Source organism: Gopherus flavomarginatus, chromosome 19, assembly GCF_025201925.1.
Source record: "Gopherus flavomarginatus isolate rGopFla2 chromosome 19, rGopFla2.mat.asm, whole genome shotgun sequence".
Taxonomy (NCBI): Eukaryota; Metazoa; Chordata; order Testudines; family Testudinidae; genus Gopherus; species Gopherus flavomarginatus.
Window position 1 is genome coordinate 13,133,801 of NC_066635.1, and position 13,248 is coordinate 13,147,048.

The 13,248-nt window shown below is 47.1% G+C and overlaps 1 long non-coding RNA gene across 1 annotated transcript in view; it reads right to left on the reverse strand.

Annotated features, from left to right (window-relative positions):
- LOC127037527 (uncharacterized) overlaps window positions 1–13,248 on the reverse strand; it is a 267,537-nt gene that overhangs the window by 13,839 nt on the left and 240,450 nt on the right. The window lies entirely within an intron of this gene.

Sequence of the window (13,248 nt, forward strand, 5' to 3'; positions counted from 1 at the left end):
TGAAACCCATCTAACCCAGATATTTCTCTTGTGCTTGAAGCTCCAGTGTCCTGCTCTGCAGTTAAAGGTAGATCGGCAAGCTTCAGACACGCAGTACAGATTTCTGCACTGAAAAGGTAACGAGGGCTAAGATGAGAAATGCCTGGTGAGGGAGGGGAAGCAAATAGTTTTAGGTACCTTTGAGATATAGTTAGTGCAAAACAGGACAATTTCACGCCTCAGTAAGAATTTTTTTTGTCGTAACAGTTTCCCTTTAAAAGTTAATCTCCTTGGCTACGTATTCCTGTAGCACTGTAGATTACTTCCTTTTCAGATGTCTAACAGCTGGGACGGTGAAGCCAAAATGGTCATTTTCCCTCTTGTCACTTTTACTGTCTGGTTCTCAAGCCATACACGAGCGCATGGATGTGCTGTTTGGCGGGCAGAACGGCAATGAAAACCTCGACATCCAAACGATACCATTCATGAGCACTTTGTCTAGTCCCTTCACCCATGCTTGCCACTACATTTTTGCACATCTATAATCGTTTTTGCAGCTTTTTGCTATACTCTTTCCGGCTCACTTGTCTTATGCCAGAGGTTTTCAAACTGGGGAGGCCCCTCTGGAGGTAGCACGGAATGTATTCTGGGGGGGACGTGAGAAGCTCGGGGGTGAGGGAATTAATGCAGACCATTTTACCCACAGCAATGAATAACTAGCAAAACTAATTCCTGCAGGTCCCCAGATGGCGCTGTCCATTTTGACAGATTTCTGTTAAGCTTGCATAGCATTATACAAAGTCATTGCCATCTCTGTGTTAATCCGTTTTGATATAACACAGCGTGTTTAATTATAAGCATCGACCACAATTGTGATTTTGCTTGTGCTCGTATTACAGTGGATTGTTGGCTTTGTTTGAATCAAGGTATCATGGTATAATTCCCCACTCTGAATCTTAGCGTCCAAAAGATGGGGTACCAGCATGAATTCCTCTAAGCTCAACTACCAGCTTAGTACTTGTAGCGCTGCCACCAACCAGGAATTCCAGTGCCTGGTACACTCTGGTCCCCCCCAAAACCTTGCCTGGAGACCCCCAAGACCCAGTCCCTCTGGATCTTAACACAAGGAAAGTAAACCCTTTCCCTCACCGTTGCCTCTCCCAGACTTCCCCTCCCTGGGTTACCCTGGAAGATCACTGTGATTCAAACTCCTTGAATCTTAAAACAGAGAGGAAAATTCACCTTCCCCCCCTCCTTCTCTCTCCCCCTCCCAGACTCTCCCTGAGAGAGAAAGTAATCCTAACACAGAGAGAAAATTAACCTTTCTCTCCTCCTTCCCTCCTTTCTCCCCACCAGTTCCCTGGTGGATCCAGACCCAGTCCCCTGGGGTCTCACCAGAATAAAAAACAACAATCAGGTTCTTAAACAAGAAAAGCTTTTAATTAAAGAGAAAAAAACAGTAAAAAATTATTTTTGTAAATTTAAGATGGAATATGTTACAGGGTCTTTCAGCTATAGACACTGGGAATACCCTCCGTGCCTAAGTATACAAGTACAAAATAAAATCCTTTCAGCAAAATACAAATTTGAACTCCTTCCAGCCAAATACACATTTGCAAATAAAGAAAACAAACATAAGCCTAACTCACTTTATCTACATAGTACTTACTATTCTGGACATATAAGAGACTGTTATCAGAGAGATTGGAGAGAAACCTGGTTGCACGTCTGGTCACTCTCAGAACCCAGAGAGAACAACCACCTAAATCTAACAGCACACACACAAACTTCCCTCCCTCAAGATTTGAAAGTATCTTGTCCCCTGATTGGTCCTCTGCTCAGATGACAGCCAGGCTCACTGATATTGTTAACCCTTTACAGGCAAAGGAGATATAAAGTACTTCTGTTCTATTAACTCCTACTATCTGTTTATGACACAAGGCCTTACCATTTTTAACATGTAGTGAGAGTTGCATGTTGGGTTATGTACTTTGTGTGGCAGGAGGGTGGGGGCGTAAACTACTACAGACTAACAGAAGGGGAGTGTGTTCAGAAAAGTTTGAGAACCACTGTTCTATGCCATTATAAATGAGGCTAATATTGGAGGTGGAGGATGGGGAAATGCTGATCTGACTAAAAATTGAAATGAAGCATTCTGAGCCAAGGAGTGGAATTTTGAGGATTTGAGGCTAATCAGTTAGTTGTGGTGATGAGGGTGAGAAGAGGGGAGATTTTGCTTTTGCCAGAGAGGGAAAAGAGAAAAACTTTTGGCATAAAATAAAGTTCTCCTTTAAATGATCCTTTATATGGATTTGCTGCCTGTTCATACACTACAATTTTGGGTAATGTTGACTACCTGCACAGTAACTTCTGTCACAATGTAACACAGTTTAAAATCTGTTGAATTACTTCTATTGACCTGAAGCTTTAACCGAGAGCATGTCTTGATTTGGTGAGGAACAGACATCTCTTTGAGCCGGTTTGCATGCTTCATACTCCCAGAACTGCAGTTAAAACCGTCTGGAGTTCTCTTGCTGGCTTCTGGGGCTCCAGTTTTGAGAGCTGGCAGACGGGCTCTCTCTGGGCTAATCTACACACCCCAATTGCACTCATTTAGTTCAGTTGCTGTCACTCCTGTGTGTCAACCAGGCCTCGGTAGTGTCCCTCCCTTTGGGGGCCCCTAGAACCAGAGTCTGGCCTTTGAGTTCCAAGGCCAGGCCTGTATATTTTGATACACTCTTGGTTGTTTCTCCTCCATCTCCACCTTGTGAATCAGATGGTGGCTTGTTCTCTTTCCCTGCAGTAATCTCCACTGCTACGCAGTGAGTGGCTTGCGTAACTGAATGCCTAAGAGAGGCCTCCCTGCCATAGGCATGGCCTAAATTATTTAACTGAGTGAGACCTTGCTCCCAGCATGGCTCCAGGAAACTTGAGGGAAGTATGGAAATGGCTGTGTCAGTTGGTTACTGTTGATGTATACGGGTCTAGAGCAAAGAACGTGTTCAGCCTGCCTGGAACCAGTTGCAAAACTCTCTTTTCTGTCTCTGGCGCAGAGGAAGACTGAACAGCACCTCATGTTTCAGCTGGGCATCACACTAGGGCAACAGTGGAGGGTAAAAGGGACTCCATCCAATCAACCAAAGCCCAGGCACTGAATGTTTGACGAGCACAAAAAAGCCCATCTTGCTTGAGTGGGGCATAAAAAAGCTGTCATGCTCTGGCTTATTCTGTACATAAGCTATCAGCGAATGTAACCCCCCTGTATTGTGTGAAAGAATGTTAAAGAGCTGGGCCACCATCAGTCTCAGGGAGAGGAAGGTCTAATAACTGTAGCAAGAACACACAAGATAGCTCAGTGGTTTGAGCATTGGCCTGCTACACCCAGGGTTGTGAGTTCAATCCTTGAGGGGGCCATTTAGGGAACTGGCGCAAAAATCTGTCTGGGAATTGGTCCTGCTTTGAGCAGGGCGTTGGACTAGATGACCTCCTGAGGTCCCTTCCAACTCTGGTATTCTAAATTTCTAAAAGAATTAGGTTTCCTAGAGCTGTCGTGCTGGGGGATGCCTAGGTGGTGTATGATTCTAGTGTCACTGTCCTCGCCTATAGCCCTAACACCTACCTCGTCTAGTGCGAGGCTGGTCACTGTTGTAACAAAAAGATCTTCTCCTTCAGCCCATGCTAAATCCTTTGTCCCTAGGCTGGAGGAGTGGGGGAAGCAAGGCTCGAGGACACGTATTCATTTGTTTTCCCTTTAAACAAACATACTTCTGTAACCAAAGGAGGAAGCAATACCACCTGGCAAACGAGCAAGTTTACTCAGTGAATTTCCTGGCAAGGCTTATGCTTCCTGAAAAATAGCCTTGGTTTGCAAACATCGCAGTATAATATTACATTTGTGTAACCTTGGAAGGGGAGCAGGAGGGGCTGTATTTCTCAGCAAGCATTTGGAAAAATACGTGACCCATGGTTTAATCTGATCTGTTGTAAGAAGGGTTTGTTTCCGTACATAAGAAAGGCAGAATTTTAATGTAGGCCTCTAGGCTGCCTCCTTCTGGCACATACTGGATTAAGCATCAGATGGGGAGCATATTCCATTGCTCTTGATATTCACCAGGGCTCCCCCTGGAGTGGGACAGGTAGAGGAAGGGGTGTGTGGGGAAGCCGGCTCTAAAAGGGATTCATTTTGTAACAAATTAACCCCGATGCTGTGTCCAGGCTATGAACGTTTTATAAGAAGCCCCACTAAGAGCAGTGAGAAATCCTGCAATGCTTGCTCATCTGGAAACCATGCCAAAGCCATGTTTACAATCAGATTACAGCAAACATTAGCAAGCTGTTCCACCGGTGAAAGAGAAGCACCATCTGCCACCAGCCAGGACGTTTCCATAATCAAATATTTTATCCCCCTATATTTTGATACTTTTGTGAAAATTGAAGACAAGGACTACGTCTCTCTTTACAACAGGGCCTTTTTTTAGCAAATGCCTTCTGCCTTCCACTCTCCTCCCACTTGCACATCAGCAGATCCGTTTGCACTTGCTGATGTTCAGATTGGTTTAGCGGGCTGGGCTGCAGAGTTCATAAAGACTGTTTGTAGAGTGGCCTAAGAGGACAAGCAAATCATCTAAGACTGAAGGGTTGAATGCTATATGAGAGGATTTAAACTCTTCAAATGTGGGGACCTGAAATTAGGCAGCTTTTCCAGATGTGCTGAGACCTGACCTGCAGCTCCCACGGAGCGCCTCTGAAAAATCAGGCCTTCGATGTAGGTGTCTAAATCTGGGTTACAATTCAAACCAAAGTAATACCAATTGTGATCTCTTGTCCACGGGCTCTGCAGGGCCTAGTACATAGTGCACAGGACTGGCACTCAGGAGACTTGGGGCCTAGTGCTGGCTCTGCTACTGACCAGCTGCATGATCTTAGGCAAGTCACTTCACTGCTCTGTGCCTCAGTTTCCCCATCTGTAAAATGGGAATGACGGTACTGGCTTTTGAACAGTGCATTGATAGCTACGGAAGGGAAGTGCTGTAGAAGAGTGAGGTGGAATTATGCACCTTGCACTTGTTAATGTCTGCTGCATATCTTTAATAATGCTTTGGCCTTAGAGTATTGTTCAGCTATAGAGCTCGAACCACTTTACCAAGCCTTCTAAGCACCATTGTCCCTATTTTGCGGATGGGGAAACGAAGGCAGAGGAAGTTGGAGTGAAGTGGCTTACTATGCTCACAGACTCTCTCAGCTTCAAAACCCTGGTTTTATGATGCCCACTCTGTGTAATCCTCTGGCCCAGGGGTGCTTCCCACTTAAGAGGTCTCCAGAAAGTAAAACTTTTATTATGTATCAGAGGGGTAGCTGTGTTAGTCTGGATCTGTAAAAGCAGCAAAGAATCCTGTGGCACCTTATAGACTAACAGACGTTTTGGAGCATGAGCTTTCGTGGGTGATAACCCACTTCGTCAGATGCAGATGCGAAGTGGGTATTCACCCACGAAAGCTCATGCTCCAAAACGTCTGTTAGTCTATAAGGTGCCACAGGATTCTTTGCTGCTTTAACTTTTATTTAACTATTATTTTATTTAACTAATATTTAACTATTTTATTTAACTAATATTTAACTATTATTATGTAGACATTAATACTATCACCTCTGGCTAGGGCCCAGGTAGGGTGACTAGGTGTCCTGATTTTATAGGGACAGTCCCAATTTTTGGGTCTCTTTCTTGGATAGGCTTCTATTACCCCCACCCCCATCCCGATTTTTCACGCTTGCTGTCTGGTCACCCTAGGCCAAGGGTCCTATTTCACCTGTGCTGTCAGCTTGTATTTGCCCTTGTACCATGACTCGTGCACTTTGCTCTAACCAAGTGCCAGACAAGGCTGAACTGTGTAAATCTGAAGAAATAGTGGGGGGCATGAACAAAGCTGTGGAGTGAGCTCCCGCCCCCTTAGAGAGTACCTGCTGGACATCACTTTGCACTGCTTTTCAAGAGGAGATGAATGGGTTGCAGTGGGCTCTGCTTGAGCTTTCTATCATGCCAGAAGGGGGAGATCCCTGAGGACCCTTTCCTCGCCATCCGAGAGAGGAATCCCCTCCCTTACCAGTGTGACACAGCTACTGCTGAAGGGGAAGGGGGGCCAAGCATGCTGCAGATATGAGGGATTTGGGGCTAAACGATGTGGGGGCAAACCCAGTCTCTTAGGTCCCTGTCTGTCTCATCCCACAGACTCCCTACTTCTGTGCTGAAGGGGCCGTGTCAACTCCAGCTGTTCAAAGCTGTGGCCCAAGGACCTCTAGGTGCTACAGACATAGGCTCAGGATCTCTGGGCTGCCAGAGCTGCCGTCAGAACAAGTCCAGGAGAAGGGGGCTTTGAGTCATCTTCACATTCCCTTGCTCCTGGCCTTGCTAGGCCAGCACAGGCAATAGAAGCCTAGTGTTTTCCACTGGCTGCAAATGAGCAGCAGGCAGTTCTGCCAAGCAAGGCTCAGCTGGGTGCAGGGGCTCCCAAGGCAGCTGCACTACCCTGGGGGGGCTAAAACAGGGTGGCGTAGGAGGCCTCAACAGAGCTGAAGACCTGGCCCTAGATGTGTAGATCTCCGGTTACCCCAGCTGCCGTCAGCCTACTGCAGGGACCACAACTAAAAATCCTGGGTGGCATTTTCAAGAGCAGCCAGCAGTGGCCTCACTGTTCCCTGGGGGCTCAAACCCTTGATTTCAGTGGGAGCAGCAGTTAGGCCAGCGCTGAGCACGTTGGAAGATCCTAGCCCATGTACATGACCCTTTGCTATTTGTCTGGGTTCCCTAGGCACTATAAAAAGACACACACACATGCTCTAGCAAAGAGAGATTTGGGCTTTCACTCAGTCTGAACAGTAACGTGGCCCCTCTGAGTCACGGTGCAGCAGTTCACAAGTGCTAGTCAAGGGCCCTGGCTGCTGCTGGTTAGACTGATACTGCCTCTTTCACAGGTGTGGATGATAACCCCTGATTGCACCCAGGCCTGCGACAGGGAGGAGGGCACCAATTGAGCAGCACCTGGGTGAGCTGCACACTATGGAGCCTCTGAGCTCTTGGGTGCTGGTTACTCGGAAGCTGCTCACAACCTTAGCAGAGCTATGGGGCTGTTTTTCTTACAAACTTTCCTAGGGTGGGTCAGGAAGTGAACTGGCTCAGGTTGGAGTTCATAGCCCAGCAAAGCAGCATTAAACACCCTGGTGGAAACGGAGTCCTTGGATTCCCTCTCCCAACATCTGAGCTGGCTACAGGCTGTAGCTTCCTGGGAGGTGAGTTCCTCTACGCGGGCCTGTGGGGAGCTCAGGAGAACGCAATTGTTGTGGTTTTGACAAGATTGTACTTCAAAATGAAGTCAAATGGGCTTTAAAAGGGCAGTCGAGTAGACTGAAACTGATAGGCCCCTAACCCAGTGGTTCTCAGACTTCTGTACTGTGATCCCTTTCACCCAGCAAGCCTCTGAGGGTGACACACCCCCCCATTAATACATTCATTTTCTATATATTTAACACTATTATAAATGCTAGAGGCAAAGCAGGGTTTGGGGTGGGAGCTGACCACTCATGACCCCTATGTAATTACCTCATGACCCCCTGAAGGGTCCTGCTGCCCAGTTTGAGAACCCCTGCTCTAACCAAAGGGGAATGCTCAGTGGTGAGAAGCTGAATTGTGAGGGAGCCAGTGTATCATATGGATTAATGTTCAATCCAATTTTATTGACCACTGTTATTAATGAACTGGAGGAGAGTAAACAGCCGGATAATGAAATCTGTAGAGGAAATGGGAATTTCCAATGTTACTGAGATGAGAACTAGATTAGCAGGACTAAGAGACATCAGAAACATAAGGGGAGGGGGGCATATTAGGGAGAGACCTCTGTGGGGAACTAATTCCAAACACCCCCCCCAATGGTGGGCAGGGGAGAGACATAGGAAGTAGTGATGCAGGAAGGAGAGTGGGTTGCAAACTAGATATGATTTTTATAGTGCAATATGGTAACGAGAGAGGCTGGTACAACTTTGGGTTGCTTGCATACAAGGATGATATCCCAGAGCAGGGGAGTCATAGACTTTCCCCATGTAGTTCCAGTATAGCTGCCTGCGGAATATCGAATTCGGTCCTGGGCACCTGTCTACCAGCAGACAGGAGTTCAGAGAGCAGCAGAAACAATCGCTGGGGCTGGATGATCTCATTTCTCAGAAGAGATTAAAAGAAATCGGATAATAGGCTGGCTAAGCAGTGACTAGGGGATTCCTCAGCTGTTTAGGGTGATCTAATGTATATAACAGAGGGGGGGAATGTCTCCAGGTCAGGAATACGCTCCTGACAATCAGGGCCTATCAGAATGGTCTCAGATGGGGACCATTACATCACCCTTGAGAGAGGAGAGGACAAACCGGGAGGAAATGTTCAGTAAGGAGCAGTGCTGCAATGGCTTCTGGACTAAACAGGATCCAGTGGGGGTCTTTCACCTCTAACTTCTCTGAGGTGAAAAGAATGAGGAGTCCTCGATGCACCTTAGAGACTAACATTTATTTGGGCATAAGATTTTGTGGGCTAAAACCCACTTCATCAGATGCAAATTTGTTAGTCTCTAAGGTGGCACAAGGACTCCTCGTTCTTTTTGCTGATCCAGACTAACTCGGCTACCACTCTGAAACTGGTTCTGAGGTGAAATCTCTTGCATTGCCGCTCTGTCTTGTATTAATGTGGGGGGGGGGGGGAGTTTCACACTTCATGGCCGCTAGGTGGCGGTAGGGCTCTATTAGGTGCCTCTGGGCTGGCAGTGTAAATTCTGAGCTGTAAGCAGTAGTTCAGGACAGCTGCCTTCTTGTATTGGGCTGGGTAGGTTCTCTGGCTGATAGGTCTTCTCTAATCTGCTTGCTGCATGGTTTGCTGTGCCTCTCAAAATGATCTGTCTGATGTTATTAGAGGCCATGTTGTGCTCGGCGCTGTACATACAGAGTAAGAGACGGTGCCCAGAGGAGGGTACAATTGAAACAGATGACCAGTAGGAGGGAAACAGAGGCTCAGGGTGGGATTCTCCTTGGGTCATGCAGGAGGTTGGGAGCTGCAGGGGTGGTGCCTGTGGGCAGCAGTGCATGGAGACCCCTTGTCCCCCTGCCTAGGAGCTGAGGTAAGCGCCAGCACCCAAACTTCCTCCATAGCCTGCCCCCTGCACCCCATCCTGCTCCTCAGCCCTCTGCCCCGATCAAGGTACCTCACTTTATTTTCATTTACTTCCCATTACTTATAAGAGGAGGAGGAAGGAAAAAAAGAATGAAAAATGAGGAGGAAATGAGAGACTGTTCTTTTTCTTGGCTGGGCACTGGTGTGTGTGTGTGTCAAAATGAAGCTGTGCGCAAAGCCCCACTAACTCTAAAACCACCACTGTCCCCTGTGGGTTTTGCAGGAGTGGGGATGTTAGTGCTGCAGGCCAGTTACATTCTGGCATCCTGCAGTTCCCTGTGTGGTTTCAATTAGGCATCACGGATTTGTTTTCACTTCCTGTGCTAACCTCTAGTGTTGCAGCTTAAACAAGTGAGCTCTGCTCCCTTACTGTGCTGCTCTCCCTGGGATATGCTGAGGCCACTAGTGTCTGCAGAGCAGGTCTGGGGTTAGAACAGCACAGCTAGACCATCCTGTCCCCAAAACGACATGCTACCGCCCCTTCTCCAAGTGTCCTAGATGTCTGCTTGAAACTTATCACTTCCCCTAGTGTGCTTGCAACCCATTTACTACTCTGCTCAGCGAGCTGTGATGCATGCTGATGCTGACTGGAATGAGCCATCTAATATGTCCTTATTACCCTGCACAGATTTAGGAGCCACTTGAATTAGTTTGCTACCGAGCTGTCTGTCTCTTTCCTGGGTCAATAGCCAAGGGCAGTCCTGTGAGGACGTGTAATCAGGGTCACGTGCCTGTCTCAGCAATTCTCCAGGTCCAACCGTGTTTCTGCATCTCACCATATGACTCTACAGCAAAGAAAACCCGACGGCTGGTCCGTGCCAGCCCGCTCAGGCTGCTGGGCTGTTTCATTGCTGCGTAGACTTCCAGGCTCACGTTGGAGCCCAGAACTGAGGCCCTTGCAAGGCTCTGGCCTATGCCTGGAAGTCAACACAGCAATGAAACAGCCCCGTAGCCTAAGCCCTGCGAGCCTGAGTTGGCTGGCCCGGGTGTCTATTGCTGTTCAGACAGTCCCTTAGTGTCTAGGATTCTATTATTATTATTTAATGTTTCTATTGTGGTAGTGCCTAGAAACCCACCAGTTTGTACCCCACCTGTCCCAGCAGGGCCCCAGACACTGTTTTATTAGTTGTACATTTCCCCTTCCTCGGTGCCATTTTGAGGCACTATCCTCTGCTCAGAGGAAAGGGGGAGAGATTAAATCCATCTCATTCTGAAACAGCCTGAAAGACTTGCTAAAAACCTCATTTCCCAACTGTGCCCTGCCTGCTATCTCGATGGCTTTGCTAAGGGAACATGCTAACGCCTTCCCCGCGAGAAACCCGCATGACATCTTGGTCATGCTATTGGATCCCCACAGAAGAGCTTTGCAGAAATCAGAAGTATTGTAAAAGGTATTTTTAGAGACTGTGTTAAAGAAACAGCTGGGTAAATTTCTTACCAAGGGGCAGACTAGGCAGTGTCGGCATGGAGAAGAAATATCCCATCTCTGGCTAAGTCTGCACTATGGAATTATTGTACTAGAACTGCGGTACTCAAAGGTGTGAAAAATCCACACCCCTGAGCGACAGTCAGTGCTTGTCGGTGGGAGAGCTGCTTCTGCCAACAGAGCTACTGCCTCTCACAGAGGTGGATTAACTCTGCTCTCTCCCATCGGCGTACAGTGTCTTCACCAATGGGCTCTGGCTGTGCAGCTGTGCTGACACAGCTTTTTCAATGTAGACCTGCCCTCTGTCCAGCCAGCCAGGAGGCACACTGAGCCAAGAACGGGGCTGATGCGCCTTCATTTTTGTGCCAATGTGCAGTGTTTTAAACAACAAGTCCTAATTCTGGTACATGGGATTCTCTCTCTTGGGTGCCAGAACAAGAAACAGAAGGGAGATGTGTGGGCGCATAATATGCGTGGGTGGGTGTTTGCAGACAGAATCACAATTTTCTGGAACTGTTGGAGTTTTGACATGTGCTGATGCACCACATATGACTTGAGAGGTCTGGGTGTGAATTAAGAAGTAAACAGTCACTTCATCACGTCTCTCTATGATCGACTAGACACAAGAAGAAAACCCCTTCGGTTAGACCCTCACCACTTACAGGAAATGAAATAAGGCCCACCACAAAATGATTCCTTCACCATGATCTGTTGTTCCTGTTAAAGAACGGTAGCACTCCCCGCCCCACCATCATGCAATCTGTCTAAGTACCTCCAGTGCTGGGGGATGGTTAATTTTTTGCTATCAAAATTCATAACACAAAATAGACATGTGAAAGGACTAGACACCTGTCAAGAAGAATTTGAAATTGCTTCTCTGACACAGTAAATAGAAGTGTGTAGCTGTGTGTGTAACATGAACAGGCAGGCTGGTGTGGAAAGCACAGCTTTATCTCTGCGTTTCTTAGATTTCACTTAAAAAATGTAATTGTAATCTATGCTCAAACCAGTGAGGTCTGCCTGTGTGGGAAAAATGATGGATAACGCACATGACTAGGACCCTAGGTTCTAATCCCAGCTCAGCCACAGACTTCCTGATTTTGGACATGTGTAGCTTGTGCCTCAGTTTCCTATCGTAGGGCTAATCTGTCTCTCCTATTCATGATCAGTGATACTCTAAGGTTTGCAAGCTGCAAGTGGCTCTTTTTAATGTCTCCTTTGCAGCACGTGATATTAAAACACTGTGTAATTTAATTATTGACCAGTCAGGAAGCTTTTACTATGTTATTAGCCAATTGTATTTCATCAAATAACACTTGGTCAGTTGTTTTGCTGTGAGAATACTATATAAAAACTAAATATTTCACCATCATACTGTTTAAATGTAACTATTTAGTACTCTAGGAAATGAAACAATGCGCTGATATGACATTTTGGGTAATGTGGATCACTAATTTGGCTCCTTGGACCCCTGTGGTCTGAGTATCCCCAAGAGATCCACATAGTAATCGGGTGGTACCTCCTTGTGTTACTGAGATGTGCTGTCATCTGTCAGATCTGCAGGCTCCTTTTCTGGAGTGGTTTACAGTGGGGCAGTTTGAATTACAAACGTCTCTAGATGCACCATTAAGACCAGCAGTATTTGGTATTTCAGATAGTGCTCTGGGTTAGATCTGTAATTGCCAGCTGTTACATGCATAGACCGAATCTAAAATCACAAAAAATAAGACATTTTCAGAGCATTTTGTGTGGGGGCAGCTAGGAGTTAAGATGCCTCTTGATTATTTCAATGGAAAAGGTAGCAGAGAGAGATGAAGCTGTGGCATCTTACACCTTGGGGACACTTCCCTTCCAAGGGTTGTTTTTTTAGCAGATTGGTTTTGGGGCATCAAGGCATTCAGCTCCTGCTCCCTCCCCCACTAAATCAGCAGGGACTGAATGTTTCAGCAGCCAAGTCAGTAGCTGAGTGGACATGCAAACTGAACTTCCCACCTGCTCTTACAAGGGCTTCCTCTCACGGCATCGTGACAAGGCCACACTGGGAAACGTGGTGTGTTGGCATGGCAGCATGGGGAAATGTGGCACTTCTGCCTATGCTGTGTGGCTCTTCCACCTCCAGAGCTGTCAGCCCAGTGGCATCTTTTACTAGCCCTGAATTCATGCCAACTGAGGTGAAATATTAAGGGCCAGATTCTTACCCCTGGGAATTACTGGCATGAAGGGGACCCTCTGCCTGGATCTCCCCTGTCCTGCATGGTGGTGTGTTTGGAGGAAAAGGGAAACCAACCATGTGGTGAGATGGCTGTGAGGGTCAGTATCTGTGGCTGACTGGTAACCAGATGAGATGATCCTAGGCAAACCTCAAATCTTCCGCCCCCCTCTGGGTTTCCTATAGATGGGGCTAATGGGCTTTAAGTGAGTAAAATAGTGGGACTTTGATAGCTGCTTGTAAGGGTCTAAGATCGCTGAAAACTGGGGTGTGTCAAGGCCTAGTTCAGTGGTCCTGCCCTAGGGCCTCACTGTTGACTTCAGTAGAAATCAGTTAAAAAGCCGTTACCCTCCCAAGCTCCAAACTCCGGATCTGGAGCTACTCGTTCCCAATGTGGTCTCTCTTGTTTGATCTGGCTGAGGGCAGGAGCAT